Source organism: Blennius ocellaris (genome assembly GCF_963422515.1).
Source record: "Blennius ocellaris genome assembly, chromosome: 9".
Lineage (NCBI taxonomy): Eukaryota > Metazoa > Chordata > Actinopteri > Blenniiformes > Blenniidae > Blennius > Blennius ocellaris.
In genome coordinates, this window is record NC_137658.1 from 1,053,412 (window position 1) to 1,069,144 (window position 15,733).

Sequence of the window (15,733 nt, forward strand, 5' to 3'; positions counted from 1 at the left end):
CACAGCTGCTGCAGAACCGTGGCGAGTTCCTCATGTCGTACGGGCGAAAGTCAAAACCGGCCAATGAGCATCGAGCTTCAGTTCTCCGGCGCACATTTCGGATTAAACGGTTTATTTTAGTTCCTGGCTTGTGGGTCTTCAAGGGTTAAAAGCGAAGGAAGTTTGTGGTTTCGCATTAAAGACGTCGGGACTCCAGAGGAGATGATTATAGGTTGAAGATAAGCAAAGGTACGAAAACACAAAGTGACAGTGATGCATCGATCCGCCAGCCGCTGCCAGAATCGCCGACGCGGCGATTCTGAAGGCTTGGACGACTCCCCGGCACTTTTTCCCAGCGTGGTTCCTCTTAAATCATCCATTTCTCTCTCTTTTTCTTCCCCTCCCTTCCCTCCGCCGTCGCTCCCGCAGCTGCCCAGATGTATGATTTACAACATTAATGTCTCAAGTCGCTTTCATTTTATTGAGTTATCAATTTCTCCGCATAACAAACTTCTTGTGGCATTTCCAGCGCCGCCCATTAACGATATATCCGGTTGCAGCCCTTTTTTTTATTGCCGAGCGCGTATCAAATAATGGCGGCCTGTCGGCGCGCCGGTGTGAGCGTCGACACGCCGATATCTCGGGCCGCTCCCAATTCGGCGCCAGACGCGCAGACCCAGAATTCTTCACTTCATAAAAAAAAAAAAAAAAGAAAAGAAAAGAAATGTTCAGGCACATCCACGGCGCCCCGTAATCAATACTAGCGCCACAGCTGCCGCCATAAAAAGCCTTGATTCGCCGGACAGCCTCTTCCTCTCGTCCACTTAATTGTTTCGTGGGAGGTTTGAGATCCGCTCACCTTCCCGGAGGCGCTGGAACCCGGGTTTTATTGTTACGTAACTGCTAATAGGCGCTAGCAGAAAACTGGATTTATCGTCATCGTCATCGTCGTCGTCGTCTTGCTCGAGGACACGTGGCAGAGAGAGACGGGGGGTTTGAACCATAAACCCACTGTGTTTTAGGGTCCGTTTCCACGACAACGGTGCACGGTAAAATGCAACTTTTTGAAAATGTGGATTGTCCTTCTGCACGTGCTCAGTAGGTAAGAAGGATGTTTCCTCGCTGGTGACTCCCAGACCATGTTCTCCTGGACATGGTACTTTTATTTTGACAGTCACTGTAATAGCAATCCAGCTTGATACTTTTATTTTGACAGTCCCTGTAGTAACAATCCATCTTGGTACTTTTATTTTGACAGTTACTGTAATTATCCAACTTGATACTTTTATTTGGACAGTTACTGTAATAACAATCCAACTTGGTACTTTTATTGTGACAGTCATTGTAACAACAATCCAACTTAGTACTTCTATTTTGACAGTCACTGTAATAATCCAACTTGGTACTTTTATTTTGACAGTCACTGTAATAACAATCAAACTTGGTACTTGTATTTTGACAGTCATAGTAATAACAATCAAACTTGGTACTTTTATTTTGACAGTCACTGTAATAACAATCCAACTTGGTACTTTTATTGTGACAGTCACTGTAATTACAATCCAACTTGGTACTTTTATTATGACAGTCACTGTAATAACAATCCAACTTGGTACTTTTATTATGACAGTCACTGTAATAACAATCCAACCTGGTAATTTTATTTTGATAGTTACTGTAATAATCCAACTTGATACTTTTATTATGACAGTCACCGTAATAACAATCCAACTTGGTAGTTTTATTTTGACAGTCACCGTAATAACAACTTGGTACTTATATTTTGACAGTCACTGTAAAAACAATTCAACTTGATTCTTTTATTTTCACAGTCACTGTAATAACAATCCAACTTGGTACTTTTATTTTTACAGTCACCGTAATGACAATCCAACTTGGTACCTTTATTTTGACAGTCCCTGTAGTAGCAATCCAACTTGGTTCTTTTATTGGGACTGTTACTGTATTAATCCAACTTGATACTTTTATTTTGACAGTTACTGTAATAACAATCCAACTTGGTACTTTTATTTTGACAGTCACCATAATAGCAATCCAACTAAAATGTTCATGTTCTCCCAGTGTTAATGTTTATTACTTATTGTTTTCTGCTGTATGTGGTTTCATTACAAAAATAAAACCCAACAACAGCCCCCACTAGTGGCCCAATAAGAAAACTACATTGTTTCCAACTTTTCTCAAACGGAAAACGCTAAAACGATACATATTTACTGGCGCTGTGGTGAAGGAGGGCTGGGCTGTAACGTTCCAAGGAGGCGGAGTCAACACGTTTCAGTTTTCTTCTTCGAAACCGTAGAAACACGACCGCGTGATCAACCACGTGATCAAACAGGTGGTCGTCATGGCAACGGAGGCGAACCATCGATCCGTCCTATCGGCTCCGACGTGAACTTGGCTCCCGTGACGCAGGATGATTAAAAATGAATAAATAAATAAATAAATCACATGCGACGAGGCTGCAGTTGTCCTTCGATCACAGGCGGGGTTCTTCTTCTTCTTCTTCTTCTTCCTCCCGCCGCGCCGCGCGGCGCTGCAACCCGAGACGTTTGAGACGAGACCTTGAGGAAGGCCAGAACCACATCTATCACTGACTAAATCTGTCCTTGCATTCTCGGGGAGAGACTCTCAAGGATGAAGCCGGTCTTCAAACGCATGTCTTGGCCGTTTGATGTGAGGCGCTGTGACTGGCCGGCTCCTAATTGATTATGTGAGGCAGAGGGCAGCGAGTTGTAAATGAGGTGAGAGACGCAGGCCGCCGCCGCCGCCGCCGCCGCTGCAGCGCAGATAGTTTCCACTGCAGCGCCGGCTCACGGCAGGAGACAGAAGCTCGCCGGCGTTCCAGGAAGAGGTCGTGGGAAAAGGGAGCGTAAAGGAAGCAGGTAAAGGAAACTTTGGGGGGGAAATAAATAAATAAATAAATAAATAAATGTAACCACCAATGAGGATTAGAGCGACGGTCAGTTGATTTTTTCCACAAATTAAAATAATTGATCATTCAAATTCGGTCTTTCTACTTTCGTTTTTTGTGATTTTAAAGTTGCCAGTTGCCTCAGTTAAAAGACTTTATGTTAAAATGTTAAACTGTGAAACGACAGAAATACGAGTTTGGTGTAAAAAGTGATTTGCTGTGAATTTTTACACGATTCAGTTCATTTTAGTCTGTTTGATTGGATAATATTTGTTGTAGAACAAGTTTCATTTTGGTTTTTCTGCCGCTTCGCTTTTTATGATCCGAACACACACACACACACACACACACACGCACACACACACACACACAGGACATGTCTTTATTGTTGTAGAAGGTGAGTGTTGCTGGTAGGTGTTGCTGGTAGAAGGTGTTGCTGGTAGAAGGTGTTGCTGGTAGAAGGTGTTGCTGGTAGAAGGTGTTACTGGTAGAAGGTGTTGCTGGTAGAAGTGGGGGTTGCTGGTAGAAGGTATTGCTGGTAGAAGTGGGGTTGCTGGTAGAAGGTGTTACTGGTAGAAGGTGTTACTGGTAGAAGTGGCGGTTGCTGGTAGAAGGTGTTGCTGGTAGAAGGTATTGCTTGTAGAAGGTGTTACTGGTAGAAGGTGTTACTGGTAGAAGTGGGGGTTGCTGGTAGAAGGTGTTGCTGGTAGAAGGTGTTGCTGGTAGAAGGTGAGTGTTGCTGGTAGAAGGTGTTGCTGGTAGAAGGTATTGCTGGTAGAAGGTGTTACTGGTAGAAGTGGGGGTTGCTGGTAGAAGGTGTTGCTGGTAGAAGGTGTTACTGGTAGAAGTGGGGGTTGCTGGTAGAAGGTGTTGCTGGTCGAAGGTGTTGCTGGTAGAAGGTGGGTGTTGCTGGTAGAAGGTGTTGCTGGTAGAAGGTGTTACTGGTAGAAGGTGTTGCTGGTAGAAGGTGAGTGTTGCTGGTAGGTGTTGCTGGTAGAAGGTATTGCTGGTAGAAGGTGTTACTGGTAGAAGTGGGGGTTGCTGGTAGAAGGTGTTGCTGGTCGAAAGTGAGTGTTGCTGGTAGAAGGTGTTGCTGGTAGAAGGTGAGTGTTGCTGGTAGGTGTTGCTGGTAGAAGGTATTGCTGGTAGAAGGTGTTACTGGTAGAAGTGGGGGTTGCTGGTAGAAGGTGTTGCTGGTAGAAGTGGGGGTTGCTGGTCGAAGGTGTTGCTGGTAGAAGGTGGGTGTTGCTGGTAGTAGAAGGTCGGTGTTGCTGGTAGGTGTTGCTGGTAGGTGTTACTGGTAGAAGTGGGGGTTGCTGGTAGAAGGTGTTGCTGGTAGGTGTTACTGGTAGAAGTGGGGGTTACTGGTAGAAGGTGGGTGTTGCTGGTAGAAGGTGTTGCTGGTAGAAGGTGTTGCTGGTAGAAGGTATTGCTGGTAGAAGGTATTGCTGGTAGAAGGTGAGTGTTGCTGGTAGAAGGTATAGCTGGTAGAAGGTGTTACTGGTAGAAGGTGGGTGTTGCTGGTAGAAGGTGTTGCTGGTAGAAGTTCCTGGTAGGAGTTGTTGCTGGTTGGTGTTACTGGTAGAAGTGGGGGTTGCTGGTAGAAGGTGAGTGTTGCTGGTAGAAGGTATTGCTGGTAGAAGGTGTTACTGGTAGAAGGTGGGTGTTGCTGGTAGAAGGTGTTGCTGGTAGAAGTTCCTGGTAGGAGTTGTTGCTGGTTGGTGTTACTGGTAGAAGTGGGGGTTGCTGGTAGAAGGTGAGTGTTGCTGGTAGAAGGTGTTACTGGTAGAAGGTGAGTGTTGCTGGTAGAAGGTGTTGCTGGTAGAAGTTCCTGGTAGGAGTTGTTGCTGGTTGGTGTTCCTGGTAGTAGTTACCTCCCCCCGCCACTGGGGGCAACGTGACATTCGCCAGCCTTTCACGCAGCCGAACTGCGAGCCAGCTTGAACGGAGGCGTATTGATCCCGGCTGTCCGTCACGGCGCCGCCGGCTGACTGACAGCTGGAAATTGGCTACGTTAAGTATTTCATATGTTATAAGGGGCTGACATTTGTTGGTCTGCTCTCTATGTCAATATTGTCGAAGAGATCTGTAGCTTTATGAGGGAGAATAATACACCGGCGGCGGCTTTGGGCCGATGTCCCCGTGTTCCTGCTCACATAATTTAAGATATATATTAAAAGAAAAGAAAAAAAAACAGAAGAAGCTCCAGGTGTTTAATGCCAATATTATTGTCTCCCTCTGGGGGATCATGTATGTTGATCGTCGGTGGCGGCCCCGTATACACACACACACACACACACACACACACACACACACACACACACACACACACACACACACACACACACACACACACACACACTCAGAGCTAAGTATACCCTGGCTGTTAGCCGCGGAGCACGGCGGTGACAGCCCGCCGCAGCTATTCCGACTCGTCCATGTCAACAATTAGCCGAAGAAGAAGAAGAAGAAGAAGAAGAAGTGACCTCGCCAGGCGCTTCACCTGGTCCCCGACCAGCCGCGGCGTTTGATCCGTCCACATTAGCGCAAGAGGCGTATCTCTATTTTTACGTTGGCGTCGACCCCCGGGGGGGCCGGAGCCGCCAGTTGCTAGTTGGGCTCCGGGCCAAACGCGCTGTCAACTTCTAAAATGTATTTCAACTTTCGGGAGGTAATCGTTATAGCGTCCCCGAGGCGCCGCTCCACCACTCGCTCTTGTTTCTTTTTTTTAATCTGAAAGGGATTAATGCGACGTTTAAGTTCAGCTTTGTTCGCTGAGACTTGATCTTGTGAAATGTGAATTGTTTCGGGGGAAATCTGTTCTGATCAGTCGACCACGTAATCTCATCTCGCGGTTGTTTTTCTGGCGGAAAATAAAAAAGACCAAACAATTCAAGACTTTTATTTGTTGTTGTTGTTTTTTTAACATGTATAACTAGTATATAGAGAGACATTTTAACACTCCAATCATTGATCATCATTTTTCTGGAGGTTTCTGAACAAGCAGGAAGTTAAAATACTACAAAGTGACACAGATTAATTCAAATTCTTTTTTTTTTTTGCCAGAAAAAGTTAATTTATTAATATACTTAACAACAAAATGTGACGTGGCGGTAAAAGTCTCCCTCAAACTCCCATATTATTTCCTGTGTTTCTGTTAGCGATAGCATTGCGCCGTGTTGAAAACGGCGCATTTAGCGCTAATCCTAATCCGCGCATCCTTATTTATTCTGCGTCTCTGTTGTTGCTGCGACATTGTGGGTGTGTTTATCAGCTGCTTTGTGAAATCCGGCCGCTCTGTGTCGGCTGTTTGCTGGTTATTCTTCCCCGGTGTGGTGTTTGTCTCCGGCGGCCCGTCCCTCCTGCCACACTGACATAAGCACTGTCCATATAGATCTGCAGGCGTGGGTCAACATTAGCTTTTAGCTGGACTGAGCCGGGTGAGGTCAGCGGATCAATGCTGAGACCGTCTTGACGCTCGTGCACCGCGCCGTGGAACATCAACATTTAAATTCTCCCACCCCCTTTTTTTGTTTTTTCCCCTTTTCTTTTTTTTTGCATAACTCCTCTGATCGGTGCGTGAAATGTCACATTTTCAGTTTGGAAAGTGAAACCGGAGCGCCGGCTGGACGGACACGGCCAGGTGTCTGAGCCGCAGCCTCGCTCGCCGGACGGCCAGCTGGCTGGACGGCCTCGGGCCGGAACAAACACTTTTACCAGGTTTTATTCTCCTGATAAGTCCGCCAACTCTGGAGCTGAACACTTAAGACCACGTCACATTATAAAGATCCTGTTTGTGGGTCAGTGTTTTTATTGGGTGTCAGTTATGTGCGGTCCAGATTATTTGTTTTGCTTTGTTTTGTTTTGTTTTGTTTTGTTTTGTTTTGTTTTTTTTGTTTTTTTGTTTTTTTTTTTATTTTATTTTATTTTATTTTATTTTATTTTATTTTATTTTATTTTATTTTATTTTATTTTATTTTATTTTATTTTATTTTATTTTATTTTATTTTATTTTATTTTATTTTATTTTATTTTAAATTTAATTTAATTTAATTTAATTTAGTTTTATGTTGTTTGGATTTATTTTAGAATATTTCATTTTATTTTAATTTTTTTATTGCATTTAATTTTATTTAATTTTATATTGTTTTGATTTATTTAATTTTATTTTATTCTATTTAATTTAATTTAATTTTATGTATTTAGTTAGTTAGTTAGTTAGTTAGTTAGTTAGTCAGTTAGTTATTTGCTCCTTAGAGCCCGTGGTAAAAAGAACTCCATGTTAATTATATAAAAAAATAATAATAATAATTTTTAATCTGTTGGAAAGTGTAAAATTGAGCAAAATTCCATCGTTGTTTATCATGTTATTTATTGTAAAATTATCTAAATGGGCTAAATTTCTGTCTAGATGTTCGTCAAAAGGCTTGTTTTTGATGTAACTATCACTAACTTATGGTTCAATTCAATGAAACAAGATAAAAACCATTTAAATCAATTGTCATGATGTCAAGAATGTATTTAAATGTCTCAAACCTTCACTGCTGCTGATTTCAGTCTTTCCTCGTCCGGTTTCGAGTTTGAAGTCATTGAAGCTTTATTCTTCTTTTGTTTCTTTGTTTTTGTTGGGACGGAAACAGATTCCAGCATTTTCTTGTTTCTATGTGAATAATCATCTTTGACAGTTTAATAATTAGATTTTAAAAAGGCACATGGACCCATAACTTTCTATCTCATGAGATTAAAACTATAAGTGTGAACAAAAGAAAATCTTCACAACCTTTGTTTGTTTTTTTTAATCTACGATGCTTCTTGTTTTTGTTTTTTGTTTTTTTCCCCAGAAAAGTCCCATGTGGTGACTGGACATCAGCTGTGCACATTAAAGATTCATGCAAGCCGTTAAAACGTTGAAATCTGGGGGCTTGTTTTGCCGTCACAACTCGGAATTCTGGGAAGCCTTAAGTGGGTTAAATGTAGTTTGTGTAAATCCCGGGATTAGCATGGCCGGCAGCTAATGGGCGGGAATGGACACATTCTGCTTTGTGTGTCTGTGGACCGCTGACCTGAGGCGACAGGGTGTGTGTGTGTGTGTGTGTGTGTGTGTGTGTGTGTGTGTGTGTGTGTGTGTGTGTGTGTGTGTGTGTGTGTGTGTGTGTGTGTGTGTGTGTGTGTGTGTGTGTGTGTGTGGTCAAGTCATTCAACGGTATAGATTTTTTTGGAAACAATCAAAAAAAAAAAAAAAATGTTTTATTAGTGATCACTTTTATTGTCAGAACAAACGTTCCGGGAACGTTCACAACAATTTCATTCTCAGTCGCCCGGACCGGAAAAATTGTTCCTTAAATAATCTGTAAGTTTAAAATTTAAAGATTTTATATATACGTTCATTAAATACGTGATTAAAATGTCTATATTTTAGCAAGACCAAACTACAGAAAATAATAACAATCCACTGCAAAATACAGTGAAATGTCCAAAACCTTCTCCTGCAGCTGTTGCATTATGGGAGTTTTTACCCCCCCCTCCTGATAGCATAGCTTTGAAGCTAATGCTAGTTTGTTAGCCTTCATGGTAGCATCAGCGATCGCTCCACTCGAGAAAGGTTCGTAACGCAGGTTTGAAAGTTTTATTTGCCTTTTCCTTAAAGATGCACGTTGACAAATTTAAGTAATTCCACTTTCAGGCTTTAGGTGGCAGTAATGAGTCACTGCAGTTCACATGTATTGACTTATAGACTCAATCAAACCAGAATCATATGACGGACAAGAAGTTTTTTTTTTGAGTCAAAACTTGAATCACAATCATAGAATTATCGTTATAGTTTTTTCTCTCAGCCATGATAAATATACTCAGATAAAATGTTTATTTTTATGTTTATTACTTTTTTTCTGATGGACGGTTTATGGGACGGCGTTATTGGCACTCTGCGACTTCGGCTTCCATCAACGGTAATAAAATGTGAAGTCATTCATGACGGCGTCCCGCGGCGAGGCGGAGCGACTTCTACATTTTCATCTATTTAATTAATTAATTAATTAATTTTAAATCTCTCCTTCTGTCGTCTCAGATGTTTTATTGCGTCGTTTCTGGTTTTTTGGAGGGCGAAGTTCACCGTCACCGTCGTGACGACACGTAAACACTTACAGTTAAAATGCTTAATTTGACGCAGTCTTGTCGACTCACCAGTCTGAGGGCGTTCGGGGTAGGGGGGGTGGAGGGGGTGGGGTAGGGTAGGGTCGGGAGGGGTCGGCTCGTCTGCAGGCCGGCGCTCCAACCAACCAGGCCTCGCAGCTTTTCCTCACTCGAGTCGTCCAAAGCGCTGGAAGGGTTTGTTTTCATCACCAATCACCGCGCTGATCGTTTTGCACTCACACACACACACACACACAAAAAAAAAAAACCGACGGGGGCAATGAAGGGAAGAAGGGGAAGACGTGACAGCTGGATCGTGGTCGTCCTACAGACGACGCCTCGGGGCTCTTGACATGCGAGTCGGAGACGTCTTGGCAGGACGGAGTGGAAAGAGAGACGAGGCGACGTTGGGTTTGTTCTGTTCCTCTCACAGGCAACACTCGACCCCACAACGCCAGCCGACAAGCCCCGCGATTATTTATGTACCTGCCATGAGCTCGCCTTGTACCAGAACCCTCCCCCACCCCCCCCCCCAAAAAAAAAAAACCAGAAGACGGAACGAGGCAGAGGAACCGCGAGAACTCCAGAGATCCTCCCTGGCTCGGAGTCATGATTCCACCATATGCCGCGCGGAAGAGACGGTGCTGGTGAAACGGAGGGCTGGGGTTTGTTTGTGAGAAGCTCTATGAGAATAAACACCGCAATCCCCACTTTAAGACCTCAATCAATCTTATCGGGTAGTCGGCTGGATTTGCATGATGAAAACAATCAAATTTGTGGTTTTGGAGAGGCGGTTGCCCGTGGCATCCGGCGCCGACTGCTTTTCACAGCTAGCGCTAATGCATTATCCACAACTGCACGAGCGGCGTCGCGCACGGCGGCTCCGGAATCCATTATTAGTATATTCCTATTGGAAAAGGAATCTCAAGCACCGCGATCCTACTCCCGTCAGCTTATCCTGTTTCAGGGAGGCAACGCCGCACTGCGAAACGCGGCGTCACCGACAGAGAGAGCCTAATCCAGTGATTGGTTTTACCTTATCACACAACTTAAGGAGTGTACACTTCTAAGCTGACGGATTGAACCTCTGTTCGATACAGGTTTGCAAAACTGAATCTGTTGAGCCTCCAAGATTTGATATGGGTATTTAAAGCTCTGCGCGGCATTAACCGCGGAGCACAACAAATAGCCTGCCTTTTAACTGGGCGAGGGAATCCCGGGGCCGGCCGGGATGCAAATTGAAATGATCCAGGAGTGGATTGAGGAGGTGAGGGTGGGCTTGGACCGGGGCTGCGCCGGGTGGAGGGTGTGGGAGTGGCCAGGAGAGAGAGAGAGAGAGAGAGAGGGAGGGAGAGAGAGGGAGGTGGTATGGAGGCTTGGGTCTGAGGAGTTAGCTGCGATTAGCCTCAAATGCCGCCTTGTGACCGGAGTGACATCAGTTTACCGGCGGCGGAGGAGTCGTGTCGGTCGGCCGTCGTTCGGTCGGATCAGCGCTCAGACGTCCGCCGCCGCTGGCTAATTCGCCGCCGCCGCCGCCGCCGGAGGCCGTCTTCTGGCCACGTGTTTGACGCCGAATGGCAGCAAACTGACGTCTTTACCGTCGACGGCACCGCCGGGAGGTTCTCCACCGTGCTGACATCACTTCCTGTCAGAACGACGAGCGACCACGAAGCGACCACGAAGCGGCCCTGGCAGCGGGAACCGAGAGCCCGTTGGCAGGCTATGGGGGGAGAGAAAATGGCGGAGTTTTTTTAAAAACGATATGCGATCCTCGAACCAGGACGAGGCGCCGGCGCCGGCGCCAATGGAACCATTGTACGACTTGCTCACTTCTGTAAGGTACGCGTTCCGCGGTACCAGAACATCTGACACCACTCGAACAAATGGGATTATTTTTAATCGGAGTTGCCGCGGCGCTGGGCAGAAACCGGCCCAAAAAAAACCAAAAAAAAAAAACGGCCGCTGCCAGAACCCGCCGAGCGACTTTCAAATGTAAACAACTTTCGGGGCGGCCATTTTAATTGTTGATGTTATCACGCCAGAGACGTGTGCCAGAGACGCCATCATACCTGCACACACACACACACACTGTTAATTTTCCAACTGGTAAACATCCACTGATGGAAAAAAAAAAGAGAGAGCCAGAGAGAGAGAGAGAGTAACTTGCGTACTTTTCATCACTGTAATTAAAAAGGGATAAATTGAACAGGGCGGACATGAAAAGAAGACGACTCCCACTTCTTGACCCCGTTAATCAAGGCTGGATCGAGACGCCTGACTGGGATTTAATTGCCTTCTGCTGTTTTCTTCCAGCAATAATTCGAGTTTGCGTCGGCCACGCTGCGCCGCCGGGGGAAGCCAGGCCCTGTCGGCCCCCTAAAAGCTCCGGCGCTCTGTTCTGGTGGGTGAGGGGGGTGGGGGGGGGGGGGTAGATGGGCAGGAGTGGGGGGGGGGGTTGATGGCAACTCACACAGGGTGACTCATGATTGGGAGTCCATGGAAGTCAATGTAAGACTATAAAGAAAGCAGCTTCCCTCTCTGGGGTGTGGTGAGGTTTAAGGGCTTTCACATACAACTTTAAAGAGCCCAAGTTTTAAATCCTAGGATATACTGTTAAATCACATGGGAGGCTTATTGTTTTCAAGGCTTCACATATAAGCGCCGTTAACCCCCCCCCCCACCCCCCGAACGCCATTGGAAGCGGCCCCCGACGTATGCTCATTATAGCGCATGAGCAATCGTCGGCAGGGCAGGTGTCAGAGGGGGCGGGCGTGCGACGGTTCGTGTCGCCCTCGCCGTGTTTCCAGTTATTATCCAATATCGTGTTACGTCCTGTTGAAACAGTGACTGCAATCCCCCCCCCCCCCCCACCCCCCCTCTCCACAACCACCCCCCCCCCCCCCCCCAGGCCCATCTGTGCCTGGTCCATATATGATTGAGCGTACATTCGTTGCCGCCGCCGCCGCCGGCCCGGTGGAACCGCCCTGACATCACCCCAAGGCTTTTCCGCCGCGTCGGCAGAACCGGAACCAAATCCGTCTCATTAATCTGTCGTCGTCGGCGACCGAGGCTGTCGGCACGGCGACGCTTTCATTTCATGCCGGGAACCAGATGAGAGGGGGGGATGGATGAGAAATAACATGCGGGAATCATGGCGGGACTCTCACAAGAGGGCGACTTCTGGTGTTTTATTTTAGCCGAACGCCACAAAAAAAAAAAAAAAAAGGAGGAGGAGCACCGACGACGATAAAACAAAGATTCTTTATAATTTTCAGGAATAAAATAAAGACATTTTTGATCAGTGTAATTGGTACGGATGCAACCGATTGACCCGCATTTGTTTTGGTTTAATAACCAAAAGTGTGTCTTAATGTGAAAACGGCTTAACTGACTTCCTTGTATTTGTGGGGATGAAAAAAAACAAAAAAAAACACTTCAAATCTGTATTTTCCTTGCTTGTTCTGCTCGTCCCCGGTGCGGCTGCCGCTCAGGCGGTGTCAAGCAGTAAGATATGATTGTATCATCAGATATCGATCGCGGCCACCGCCGCTCCGTTGCTCCGTATTGATTCGTCAGGCTGCAGCAGGAGGCCTGAAATTGGTCCTGGCAGCGAATTTCACCGCTGCGCTCTTTTTTTATTTGTTAAGAAAACATTCATGTAGTGCTCAGCCATGTCAGCCCGGCTTCTCCTCCGTCGCTCTGCTGTGTGGCTTCCTGCAGGTTTCCTCCAAAATAAAAATAAAAATAGGGGGAAAAAAATAAATATATATTCATTTTTCTTTTTGTTTATTTATTTGCAAAAGTGCAAAAGCAATGTGTGAATATTGCGTGTTTGAGGTGAGTAAAATTTGAAATCCATATTTCTCTATGAACCAGAATTAGACTTGTCTTAAAAATCAATTCGGTTTTGAGCCTTTTCACACTCGCTTCTTTTAAATCGGGACTTAAAACATTCTTAATTCTGAATATAAAAATAGATTCCGCTCACTTTATTAAACTTATCTTATTAAATCTCTTACCTTATTTATTATACTTTTCTTCATTATTTGTTTTAATGCATTTCTTTCATTTCTTCCAAAGCTTTGATCTATTTCTTTCATTCTCTATCTCTTTCATTTCTTTGTTTGAAAGGCGCTCTATGAATAAACTTGCCGTTTCTTCAATTAGCACAACCACTGACATCAAAACATCATTATATAAGAAAGGGAAAATACATTGTTTGTATTTTTTTTTCTCTTTCTTTCTCAAAAGCCCGTAGTAAACAAAGCGAGTTGCGTATTTCACCGGCTCCTCTTCGTTTCCCTGGAAAATGTGATGCGTCGTAGAACTTCAGTCAGCTGCGGCTCGTCTTCGCTGACATTAATTCTGGGTGAAATCAGATTACGTGACGGGGTTTCGGGGGCCTCGGGTTTTTTTCGGAGCACGTTGGCGGTTGATTCTGAGGCCAAAGGGAAGCGGAGTGTTTGATGTGCAGCTCGGGGAGACGACTCGCGAACTTCCAGGGAATATTTAGGAGTCGGGGAATGCGACAGTGGGGGAAAAAAATGTGATATCATTGATGTTCATTCTGTTTTTAAGCTGATTGAAGCACTACGATAATAACGATGGATTATAAAAGGGATGAAAGGAACGTGGCCGTGATGCAGCTTCCGCCTCGGCTGATAATCCCAGTTATTCCCAGGAACACCGGCTGAACAGCGTGACCCCGCTAATGAAGCCGCTAGTTTAAAGTGCCGGGCACTTTGCTGGCGAGATGCAGAAGGTAATGTGGCCCAAACCTGACGAGGCTCATCGGGCGGCGATGGGGCGAGAAGCTCTGAGGCGCCGGACGTCAAAACACCTTCTGAGCTTTGGTTTGTTCTGCTGCTGAGACCAGAGTGGAGCCGCGACCACCGCTGCTGGTGTGGTCCTCTCTTCTTCTTCCTCTCCTCTTTCTTCTTCCTCTCCTCTTTCTTCTTCTCCTCTTCTTCTTCTCCTCCTTCTTCCTCTCTTCTTCTTCCTCTCCTCTTTCTTCTTCTCTTCTTCCCCTCTTCTTCTTCCTCTCCTCTTTCTTCTTCTCTTCTTCCTCTCTTCTTCCTCTCTTCTTCTTCCTCTCCTCTTTCTTCTTCTCTTCTTCCTCTCTTCTTCTTCCTCTCCTCTTTCTTCTTCCTCTCCTCTTTCTTCTTCTCCTCTTCTTCTTCTCCTCCTTCTTCCTCTCTTCTTCTTCCTCTCCTCTTTCTTCTTCTCTTCTTCCCCTCTTCTTCTTCCTCTCCTCTTTCTTCTTCTCTTCTTCCTCTCTTCTTCCTCTCTTCTTCTTCCTCTCCTCTTTCTTCTTCTCTTCTTCCTCTCTTCTTCTTCCTCTCCTCTTTCTTCTTCTCCTCTTCTTCTTCTCCTCCTTCTTCCTCTCTTCTTCTTCTCCTCCTCTTCTTCCTCTCCTTCTTCCTCTCCTCTTTCTTCTTCTCTTCTTCCTCTCTTCTTCCTCTCTTCTTCCCCTCTTCTTCCTCTCTTCTTCTTCCTCTCCTCTTTCTTCTTCTCTTCTTCCTCTCTTCTTCCCCTCTTCTTCCTCTCTTCTTCTTCCTCTCTTCTTCTTCTCCTCCTTCTTCCTCTCCTCTTTCTTCTTCTCTTCTTCCTCTCTTCTTCCTCTCTTCTTCCCCTCTTCTTCCTCTCTTCTTCTTCCTCTCCTCTTTCTTCTTCTCTTCTTCTTCTCTCCTTCTTCCTCTCTTCTTCTTCTTCTTCTTCTCCTCCTTCTTCCTCTCTTCTTCTTCCTCTCCTCTTTCTTCTTCTTCTCTTCTTCCTCTCTTCTTCTTCTTCTCCTTCTTCCTCTCTTCTTCTTCTCCTTCTTCCTCTCTTCTTCTTCTTCTCCTTCTTCCTCTCTTCTTCTTCTCTTCTTCCTCTCCTCCTTCTTCTTCTCCTCCTTCTTCCTCTCTTCTTCCTCTCTTCTTCCTCTCTTCTTCTTCCTCTCCTTCTTCCTCTCTTTCTTCTTCTTTCTCCTTCTTCCTCTTTTCTTCTTCCTCTCTTTCTTCTTCTTTCTCCTTCTTCCTCTCTTCTTCTTCTTTCTCCTTCTTCCTTTCTTCTTCTTCTTCTCCTTCTCTTTCTTATGCTCTTTCTTCTTTCTCCTTCTTCTTCCTCTCTTTCTTTCTTTCTCCTCTCCTTATTCTACTTCTCTTTCTTTTTCTCCTTCTCTTTCTTCTTCCTCTCTTTCTCTTTCTCCTTCTTCTTCCTCTCTTTCGTCGTCTCTTTCTCCTTCTTCTTCCTCTCTTTCTTCTTCTCTTTCTCTTTCTTCTTCCTCTCCTTCTTCTCTTTCTCCTTCTTCTTCTTCTCTTTCTCCTTCTTCTCTTTCTCTTTCTTCTTCTCTTTCTCTTCTCCTCTTTCTCTTTCTTTTCTTTGTCTTTCTTCTTCTCTTTCTTCTTCATCTCCTTCTTCTCTTTCTCTTTCTTCTTCTTCTGCTACTTCATCAGATTCTCCTCCTTCTTCTTCTCTTCCTCCTCCTCCTCCTCCTCTTTCTTCTTTTTCTCCTATTTTCAACACAGATATGCAATATTAGAAATATAGAATAAAACAACGAGCCTTTGAAGAAACAGAGTTTCTTCAAAGGCTTGAGAGCAAAATAAAGATCCAGGAGGTTGAATAGTTTAATCGTATTGAGGCGCCTCTCATCCCTCCATCCATTCCTTTCTGGAGCCTCTCATCCCTCCATCCATTCCTTTCTGGAGC